Source organism: Arvicanthis niloticus, chromosome 1, assembly GCF_011762505.2.
Source record: "Arvicanthis niloticus isolate mArvNil1 chromosome 1, mArvNil1.pat.X, whole genome shotgun sequence".
Taxonomy (NCBI): domain Eukaryota; kingdom Metazoa; phylum Chordata; class Mammalia; order Rodentia; family Muridae; genus Arvicanthis; species Arvicanthis niloticus.
Window position 1 is genome coordinate 25,255,557 of NC_047658.1, and position 10,976 is coordinate 25,266,532.

The 10,976-nt window shown below is 41.2% G+C and overlaps 1 long non-coding RNA gene across 1 annotated transcript; it reads left to right on the top strand.

The window, feature by feature from the left end:
* Positions 1 to 3,461: 3,461 nt before the first annotated feature.
* LOC143442881 (uncharacterized) lies at positions 3,462 to 8,743 on the top strand. The gene is made up of 3 exons (XR_013111472.1): positions 3,462 to 3,575; positions 3,679 to 3,748; positions 8,418 to 8,743. It is a non-coding gene; the product is annotated as an uncharacterized LOC143442881 (long non-coding RNA).
* Positions 8,744 to 10,976: the final 2,233 nt, after the last annotated feature.

A 10,976-nucleotide genomic window follows, 5' to 3' on the forward strand; every position in this document is an offset into this window, starting at 1 on the left:
TTTTGTTTTTATTTTTTAATTTGTTAGGTCCAACATAAGAAAGCACAGATATTCTGTTTAAATGAAAAATATGATTTCTTATACCTCATGTATTATTCAGTTGATTCAGAAAGACAATAGGGTAAGGTTAGGAGTATTGGCTTAGTGATTAAGAGCATTGACTGTTTTTCCAGAGGACCTAGGTTTGGTTTCTGGAACTCGTAAGATGGCTCACAACTGCTTCTAACTTCCTTCATTTCCAAGGGATTTGGAAATGACCTTCTGACCTCTGTAGCCAATAGACATACATACATACGGTGCACACACATACCTTCCCACCAAATTCTTGTGCTCAAAATAAATGTTAAAAATTATTTTTAGTGTGCTGACTACAAAATATGCTGCTACAGTGTTGGCAAAAAAGATGTGGGAGTAAACAATCTGAGTTAAGGCCAAGTCATATGAGATGTAACACTGTATGTGTTACAGCAAGGTTACAAAGGTATCCTGGCAGTCAGAAGGCAAGGACTATCCCAGAGTCACACAGCACAATAAACCTCACACAAGACATTTATTGTGAGAGAAAAACCCAGAAGGATGTGTGGAAAGAATATCTTGTGTCTGTATGGATGTGGCACCTGTCAATAAAAATCTGATGGCCTATAGCTTAAGCCTAAAGTAGGAGGAGGGGCATCCAGGAGGCACAAAGGGTTCTGGGAGAGTGTCAGGTGGAAGATTCGCCAGGAAAAATGGGACAAAACAGGCACATGGTACCTGAGCACAGGTAAGTAGCCACATGTCAGGATGTAGATTAGAATAAGTGGGTTAATTTTTGTTATGATCTAGTCAGAGATGAGACTAGCTACATGACCAAAGTATTAGTAAATATATTTTGAGTTTGAGTCTTATTCCCGGGAGCATGAGGACTGGGAGGAAGAACTAAGCTTAACTTCTACAGGGTGGCTGCCTCAGATCAAATGAGAATTAGCAGACACTGAGTAGAAGACAGTGACAAATACCGGTTCTTAGGGTTGGGCACAAAACTTTCCAGGGTAGGGATTGGTAAGATTTTGACTTGTATACTTTGGCTACTCTGTAAGGTTGAAGTGGGGTTGGGGAGGGCTGAGGCTGGCCTATAAGGCAGGTAGAATGTTCTGTGTGTGGAATCTGGCAGTTGGAGGTGCTTAGGGGAGGGGCTTAGCCACTCCTGTGCCTCTAGGGATTTACACACATATCTGACACTGCTTGTGTGGCCAACTAACAGAAAGTAGATATCCCAGATACTTACATTAATATAAATCCTACAGATCTAAAAATAAATACATAAATTAAAGTAACAATGTAATTACTTCTTATGATATTCTTGCTATACTCATAAATCAATGCCTTATTCAGCCATCAGAGAAGGTTTCTCTTGTAGCTGAGGGGAACAAATACAGAGACCTACATTCAGAATTATGCAGGCAGAAAGACACACACATACACACACAAACACAAACACACACACACACACACACACAGAGACAGAGAGACAGAGAGACAGACAGAGACAAAGACAGACAGAGACAGAGACAGACAGAGACAGAGACAGAAACAGAGAGACAGAGTCAGGGAAAGTACACAACTGTAAATTAAATACCTCTCCATTAAATACCTCTCCTTAGAGCTCAGGGAACCCTGAAGTAGAAAAAGAAGCAGAAACAGTACAATTGCCAGAGGGAAGACAAAACACAAAGAGAATAAGGCCTTCCAAGTTAAGTTATCAAAGTTTATATGTACTCAGAGACACTGAAGAGCAACTGTAGGGCCTACAGGGGTCTGCAAACAGGTCTGTCACACACATAGCTTTCAGTTCAGTATTTTTAGAAGACTCCTGATTGTGTAAAAATATGCCTCAGATTCTTGTGTTTTCTCTTAAGCGCCTTTTCGCCTATTGTTTTGCCAAGTCCTACTTTATTGTGATTTTTTTTTTTTTTTGGTTTAGCCTCCTAAGTCTTATTCTCAAATTTGATATAAAGATTAAAGACGAGAACTCCTTTCACAAAATTCTTTTCTGACCATCATAGCTCAAACATTTACTGCCCATAACAATCAAAGAAGCAAGCAAGCAAACAAAAAAGTTTAGTGTCTTCAATGAGAGCAGAGAGATGCTTTAGTGTTTAAGAACATGTAGTCTTCTTGAAGAAGTCCCAACTTCAGTTTCTAGCACCTCATCAGCTGACTCACAAATGTGACAGTGGAAGGTACCCAAAAGCACTATCTGAGTTTATCTTCTGACTGCCACATCTGCATGCTGTGCACACAACCACCCATTGTGGGGTGACATTCCTTACTTTGTATGAATGTTTGTCTTTGTATTTTCAATTGTTAATTATGTACTGGAAAAGAGCTAAGTGATGGCAGGATTTTGATATTGTCATTTCTATGACCCATCACTGGGTTTCAGATTTGTAAATCTTGTCCTTCCCCACCTGCCCAAAACATGAATGTCATTGCCTGAAGAAGGCAACCCAAAAGATGTTCTGGCATGGTAATTGGTAATAATAAAAATATAACAGCTAATAGCTAAGGCAGAAATTACTGGAGTGGACCTGGGCAGGAGAAAGACAGAAGGGACAAAAGCAAATGCAGGAGTACCAAAAAATACTGAAGGAAGAAGAAGATAGGGAACAGAGCTGTAAGCAGATAGCGAGAAACATGCAGGAAGACAGGTGGCTGGACAAGTTGAGGTAAGTTTAAATGAGCAGAGAGACTGTCCCATCAAAATGTATATAGCTTTGGCCTATAAATTAGTTTCTGCCTCATTTATGCTGTAATCTGGTCTGTGGCAATCTCTGCTTTCACCCATAACCACAACAATGCACACTTTCAAAATGGTATGTGATGCAGCTTCTTTGGGTGTATAAAGGAGTGAACTGAGAAATAGACACTTTCAGCCTTTTCCTGCAGAAAGAATCCAGAGAAGCGCCTATCCTTCTTCTAAAGACCATGGACCTCTCTGCCTTCCAAGTGCAGCCCAGCCTCCTCACATCTCTCTATTGCTCCAATGCCATTTGAGCCAGGGTAAAAGGTTCCCAGGGAAGCAGTAGAGCCCCTGACAGCAAGCTCTTTGCTTTATGGGGAGTGCTGCAGGGAAGACACATATAGACCCAAGCATACATGTATGAATGCTCATACATACAAGTGTATGCTTACACTCATAAAGATTCTTACTTATATACATACTTATATATCATACACAAATGAAAACCTCCTGTGGGGGTGAGAACACTTTTACACACATACCTTAACAGGCTTTTTTTCTAATGGTATGACCAAGTACTCTAGTGTGTATTCTTTTTGCTAGAGAAACTGCTTCTTGTCCCCTGGAAACTAAACCTGGGTGTCAGTTCATAACTGTGGGTTGTATGGCTTCCTCCTTTTCGTGGACTTCTATCATAATGTGTGTGACCCCAACAGTTGTTCAATCATGTTGTCTCGTTCAGATATCCCTGGATAATAAGGCTAAGGATCCTGGAATGCCAACTGCACAACCAGTGTGCTGGCCAGTGGTATAGACTGCTACTGCTATCAAGCAACCCATGCCACAGATGGAGGTAGATAAATGGAGCTCCCACAGGCAGGCAGGGGACAGACACTCAATAATAAGGCACAGGCATGCCACTTCCCTCAGTCAGCTTAGATTCTCTGTCTCCTCAGGTGGCTCCAGTCAAGTCTGTGGAGAACTTCCTTTCTCTGCTCCCTCTAAATCTCTCTGGACCATTGAAAGGTAAGTGGCCAGAGGGAGAGGGCATTGACCTGGGTTTTGAGCAGTGAGGATTTCTTTATCTTCAGCTGTGCCTTTCCCTGCTTATGTAGTATGTTTTAGCTTCTGGCCACTATAGTGATGATTTGTGGGTTTTGGTACTCCAGAACTTGAGCATCCTAAATCATCATCTCTGCCCTAAATAGAACATCAATATCACTGTCACTCAAAGCTCAGGGAACCTCAGGCAAGAAAATCATATGACTAGCCTGCCTTATATAGCTATCCTCCCTCAAAAGATGCATGATTAAATGTCTGTTCAGAAATGTCACTATGCCTCACATCTCATAGAATTTTAATGCCACTTACTATGCTAACAGGAAAATGTCAGCAGCAGGGAGGAGAAACAGCTCCATGGTTACCTGTGTTAAGGAAAGCACCTGAGTGGTTTCGTGCACTTGTTGACAGAGAAGCACCATTGTATCAGCAGGTGCCTACCCTGGTTCTCTAGAGTTGGCTTTACTTGAAACAAGGTCTCACTATGTAATCCAAACAGACTAGAGGTCAATTCTGCCTCTATCCCAATTAGCAGGACTTCAGATGTAATTCGGCATAACCACACAACTTTGCTTTGTGTCTTCTGGATGAGTTATATAGTTACCTTGAAATCCAGTGAAAAGGAAAGGAAAGATATTAGCAATTTTCTACCTAAAACCTCATGAAGCCCAGGATATTTGTCCCTTCCTCATTGCTGAATTTCCTCATGCCATGCATCTTTAGGCACTGCTTAAATTCAGCATTTAACTCACCGAAGAGTATATGTACATAAAGTTTATCCCAGCCAGACTAAACTCCCAGAGCAAGTCCTACGGGGGCCTGTGCTCAGGACCATGAATAATAGCAAGATTGGCAGGTTCCTAGCTCCCATTTTTGCCTTTAGGTCCTCAACTTGCTGCCTCAAAAAAACCATTTAGTGTCCACAACATGAATGCTATTATGCTTTGTCTGGTGCAGATCAGCGAGAGTTGATAGCTGAGAAAGTCCACATACACTTGGCTAAAATTTTCTGTTTTCTATCTCTAGCTGTCTTGGAGTTTTCAGTCACATAACGCTTCCAAACTCCTCACTTCTTCATGTTTTCTCTGCCAGAGCCCCCGTCGCCACTTCACTTGAGGGACCTGCCTTAAGACTGAGCAAACTTAGTGAGACTCGTGAGCAGGTACAAGGTCACAGAGTCCCATGTGTATGAATGTCTACTTTTCTTGCTTTTTTAGAAGACTTTGTGTGTCTGCGTGTTTAATTTACATGTAGGAATTTGCACTTCTGATGACACCTTAGATCACCAGAGGAAATTACATCCCCTAGAACTAGAGTACAAAACCTTGTGACCCAATGTATGGGTGCTGAGATCAAATATGGTCCACAGATCTCATGTGATTCTCTTTAGCATTAAGCCTTGTCTGGAGCCTCATGCACTGTCTTAAATGTAAGTGGTGCTCTGGAGAGAACTGGAGAGCACTGGAGATCAGAATGCTTTGTTTACTCCTCATCTTTAGATCAAGGAACATGTACTAGTGATGACCTGGCCCCTCAGCCTAGTCTTTCACTGATGGAACAAAACTACTTAAAACTCTACACTGGCCTGCAGCATGTTGGGCTGGGGGTTGGGCTGTGTCCGTGTCTTCAGGGCCAGCTGTGATATTAAAAGACATGATGTCTGTCTTCACTTAGACCAACAAGGAAGCTGCAGCAGAGAGCATAATAGGGAAGGATATAATAGGAGAAGTGGAGACAAAGGGGCTTCTGGGACAGATGTGGAATGGAATGTAAGCACTGCAAAAAGGACACTTATAGATTTTTACTTTCTCCACTCATCTAGCCAGAGACATCCAAGGGCCCAGTGGTAAGAAAACTATGCACTGTAGTGATGGAACATCCATCCGTATGGCTTCCATGAATTATCCATTTGCTGAGTGTTGACTTGTGGAAATCTGTGAGAGCTCATTATTCTCAGGCAGCAATGGCTAGTGAGTCCCTGGCTGCACTTGAGGATCCAGTAGGAATCACTATGTATACATGATATTCACTCCTGCCATGTTAGTTCCATAAACTTCTAGGCAACCTTAAATAACCAGCTCAGTTCATAAAGTTCAGTATTGCCTTTCACTTTACAGCATCCTAGGTCGGATCCTAGGACCAAAGAGTCGACAAGTTAATTTAGGAGGCTGGTTGTCTAGGCAACTGAACTATTAAGTTGTATATAAGTCTGAGACTCTGAACAGGCTTCAGTGCCCAAGCTGAAAACCATGAGTCTTAAGTAAAAGTGAGAACCCATGGGAGAGAACATTTCAAGCTACTTTCAGCAGCTATTGATTGTGACTGAAAAATTCAGTCCCAGGTGTAATATACTGGCTATGTATTTTTATTTTAAGGGAAGCCTAAAGCTTCATCAGCAATAGAGGCTAGTACTATTTATCTTGGGTACAAACTGGAAGTAGATAGTAAGGCCCTACTGTTAAAAGACACCGCAGTTTGGTCTTGGCACATAGAGAAATAATCTGAAACTGACTGGCAAACTTCCTCCCTGCTGCCTAGCTTTTTCTGTGCAGGGTGGTGCTATGCATAGTGCTGGGAGAAAAGAGTCATCATGTTCTGACCAGCAGTGGATTTTATATGCTGTAATGCTGACCTGCTGGGGTGGATATACCTACAGATGCAATCATAGCACTATGGCTAGGACAGTAACCAGCACTTTCTGTTTGAGTTTTTGGCCAGTCCACAGGATTAAGTTCATCCCTGGAGCTCTAAATCAGGTTTTAAGCCCACACACTGGTGCATAACAGCTCATGAGGAGACATACTACTGTCATTTTGGACATGTTATCACACTGCTTCCTAAATATGTTCATGTCCATAGATTAGTTCTGCTTTCCCCATTGGTCAGAGTAACTCCTTTTGCATGGTGATCTGTTAGTATGTAGACTTATTTACTTCTCAAGTTATTGAGAGAAAATATTGAGTGTTTGGATCCTAATGAGATATTTATATCACACGAATACTCAGCACACCTCACCACTCAGGGTCATGGTGTAACATGACATAGAAACAGTATAAGAGGTGGAGGCTGGGGACTAGGGCCATGAAAACCTCTGTTCTGCACAAGACAAGCCATTGCACTCACAAAAGCCCAACAGCTGTGCCTACTTCCACTACAGCTTCACAAGGTCGAGCACTTTCCGTATTCTATCATGCATAGGATAGAAGCTCCTGCTCTAGCCTCAGCACAGGAGCTACTGATAGCAAATGTTTGGGGTATGAGGATATATTTTTCTTTAAGGGTATAGACCATGGAAATTTGTCCAGGATCCATAGGCTGTCACAAGCATAGACAAGCAAGACACCCTGACTAAACACAGCAGGTTTAAAAAAAAAAATGGTGCAGGCCACTTGGCTTCCAGGGACAAGGCCCTTGCCACCAAGCCTGACAAGCAGAATTTAATCAGGGGATCCTACATAGTGCCCCTAAACTCCAAAGAACCTCTAATATACATATATACTCTCACATAGAAACACACAGAAAACACATATACAGAAACATATGGGGGTGGAGAGAGAGAGAGAGAGAGAGAGAGAGAGAGAGAGAGAGAGAGAGAGAGAGAGAAAATAAATATACAGTTAATCATGACATTTTAGATGGGCTTGGCCGAGTGTACAAGAAGGCAGCGAGGAGCAAATGGCATCAAGATCCATTATCAACTTCTTTCACATGGATATCTGTTAATGCATAGGCTTATTTACTCCTTGAGTGGTTGAGAGCAAGTGTAGAATCAATGTCAAAGGATACATTTTTTTTTGTAGCCATAATAATCAAAAAGTCTTTAGTCTCAGCACCTGGGAGGCAAGAACAGATGGTTTTTTCCTAAGTTCAGTGTCAGCCTGGACTACATAGTGACTTTCAGGACTTCAGGCCAGTCATTGCTTCACACTGAGATCCAATCACAATGAAAAACAAGGGAGACACAAAAGGGAGAAATGAGAGCGAGAGAAAAAAAAAAAACTAACAATCAGGACATGGTTGTCCACTAGTACCTGCCAATCACACCTGTCATTTAACATGTTTATCGGACATGTGATCAGAGACAAGACTCAAGAGCTTGACACAACTTTTACTGTACAATTAAAATAGCATTTTAAAGAAACTACAAATCTGTTTGAAAATACACTTGTATAAGTAAAATAAGAGATTCTGTGACATTTTTGGGAAACATCAATGTTCTGAGCAGCTTCTCTTCTGCACAGGGCCAGTGACAGAAGTATTGAAGAGAATAGTCATCCACCCACAGGCCATAGTGAGCTTCTTTCTGCCAGTCTGTCACCAACAGTGAATTTATCCTGTCATCACTTGTTCAGGCAGTAACTTTGTGTGAGGTACATGCAAGTCCTAGACTCAGTAGTCAGATCATTAAAAATTCAGGAAAATCACATGCTGTAAGAAACATGTTCAGGCAAGCACATCACTCTGTAGGCCAGACAGACTTTCCTGGTGTTTTGTGGCCAGACTGGGCAGTCAGGAATATGGTCATAAGGACAACTTGGTTGCAGGACTGGACAAACTGAAGTGGCTGATATGGTGTAGGAGTAGGGGAAGGCTTCCTCATTCTATTTACATGATATCAATGTGACATCTTCCACAGAGCTGTCGTCATCTCTTCTGGTCTTCCAGGACTTGAGAGGTGGTCACTTTGTTTCCAATGTTCTTTTCACACATATGATGCACTGAAGATTCAATATGCAGTGAACCTCAAAGTACAAAGGTCATCACTTTAATGGTATAAGCCTCAAACAGCATCCTCAAAGGTTCTTCCTGGAGTCCAGCAGAAATACCCATCACTAAGATATTTTCCTGGAAATACATCTTTTTCAGTTTTCCATGATGTTGGAGTATCAGACTATGGTAAAGCATCTCATGTATTGCGGGGGGTGGGGGGCATCATATTATGCTGTTTGTATTAGAAACTGAATGTTGGTGGTAGACTTGTCTCAGATTAAAGTCAATCCAAAAGCAAAAATGTTTTTCTTGCATCAGAAAATTCCCTTATTTTTTAAAAAGCCATTTGTCTCTCAGGGCAACACTCTAAGTATACTGAAAATGTAGACTGATATCTAGAACCTTTGAAATGTACAATTTCCCGACTCTAAAACTAGGGCATCGGACAAACTCTTCTCACCACAACAGGCACTGAACCCACTTGCACATATCCACAGAGACACAGATTAAAAAGAAAATGGTATCTGTTTTCAAAATACTACACAGTGAAGTTACAGAAATTAAAATAATGAATAATATACATGTTTAAAAAAGAAAGCTTAAATTTCATTAGCTCTTATTTTATTGTTATGATCAGGAGTATAATGCAAAATATGCATAAATATACATACACATTTATTACAACAAATATAAAACAAATGTACACAAAGAGAGAGAGAGAGAGAGAGAGAGAGGGAGAGAGAGAGAGAGAGAGAGAGAGAGAGAGAGAGAGAGAGAGAGAGAGAGAGACTCTTTTATACTGCCTTGGATCTCTATGACTGCATTTCTGGCACTCATGTATTTTATATTTTATGGGCCAGGTTCTGGTCATTTCACTGTGTTGCTACATTTCCTCTGAATCTCAACTCAGTGGAAGAGTCCTGGCTTATATGCAGTAAAGTGATAGAATCTTGCTGATCTGGGGCTAATCTGAGATCTGATTACAGAACATGACATTGGAAAAGAAACCACCTCCCTAGAGGGTGAAAACCATACTCTTCTAGGCAAAATTCCAGAACAAAATTTACATAATTTATGTATCTTGCCTGGCTTTTCCCTTTGCATTCAGATCACTGACTGGAACTTAGTAACTGACATTGATAAAGAACACAGTAACATGTAATAAGCATTAAATAAGCCAATGGATTCCATTCTCTCTGTGTAACTTTTTTTCCTCATGTTGGGGATGGAATTCAGAGCCTCAAGCATGCTGTTCTCACACTCTAACCCTGAGGTACACCCAAATCCTTCTTCATTTGTCTTCTCCAGAAAGTATTAGTATCCCCAGATACCAAATTAAAGGTACAGAAACAATTACTACCCTCAGAGACAGTGAATGATCGGATTTCAAATATGAGAAAACTTATTTCCACTAACTCCTGCTTCCTAGATATTTGGTTATTATGGATTTTTAAGAAGGTAAGTGATGAGACTGAACTTCGAGGAGTGTAAGAAAAAATGATAAACCCAATCATCACTGTGTTCTTACTGAAAATATGGCCTTGATCACTTGATTACAAAGATATATACACAGAAGAGAGCTGTGTTCTGTCTGTGGGGATGGAAGCTCCGCCATGGACAATAGGATATTTCTTTCAATCCTTTCATGCAGACACACATCTGTCATGTGGAGAAGGAAGAGGGAACCATCTCCTTTGTTCTCCTAACTCAAAGCTCAAAATGAACTGAACTTTTCTCACTGTCTTAGTTAGGGTTTTAATTCTTGTGAAGCAATACCATGACCAAGACAACTCATAAAGGACAACATTTAATTGGGGCTGGCTTACAGGTTCTGAGGTTCAGTCCATTACCACCATAGCAGAAAGCATGACAGCATCCTGGCAAGCATTGTGCTGGATGAGCAGAGAATTCTGCATCTTGTTTGAAAGGTAAACAGGAGAAAACTATCACACAGGAATCAAGGAGGATCATAAAGCTCAAGCCCAAAGTGACACACTTCCTCCAACAAAGCCACACCTACTCCAACATGGCCATACCCCCTAATAGTGCCAATACCTGGGCTAGAAATATTCCAACTACTACACTTACATTTAGTTTGTCCCTCATTTAGGACAAGACCCTTTTGTTCATCCATGTCTAGTTAAACCTGATGTCTAGACAGTAACCATTTCAAATTTTGTCCTTCAAGTTCTAACCCATCTTTGCTTCCCTCCTGCCACAGCAGACCAATTTCTTCATCAATATTTCAGATCACTACTTCAAGCATCAGTTCAACAATCTCTCATGGTATTCAGCTGTCTACATTCACTCCTACCTCTGAGACCCACGGGATTTCTCCCTATATGAAGAGGAACCACTTCTGTCCTTCTGATGTGGTACTGTACTACTGTCACATAATCATACTATGTCTCGTTTCCTTTCTCCCTTCCCTTCTTCACTGGGCCACCAGATGTAAGCCCATCAGACAACTGCATGCATGAGTGGG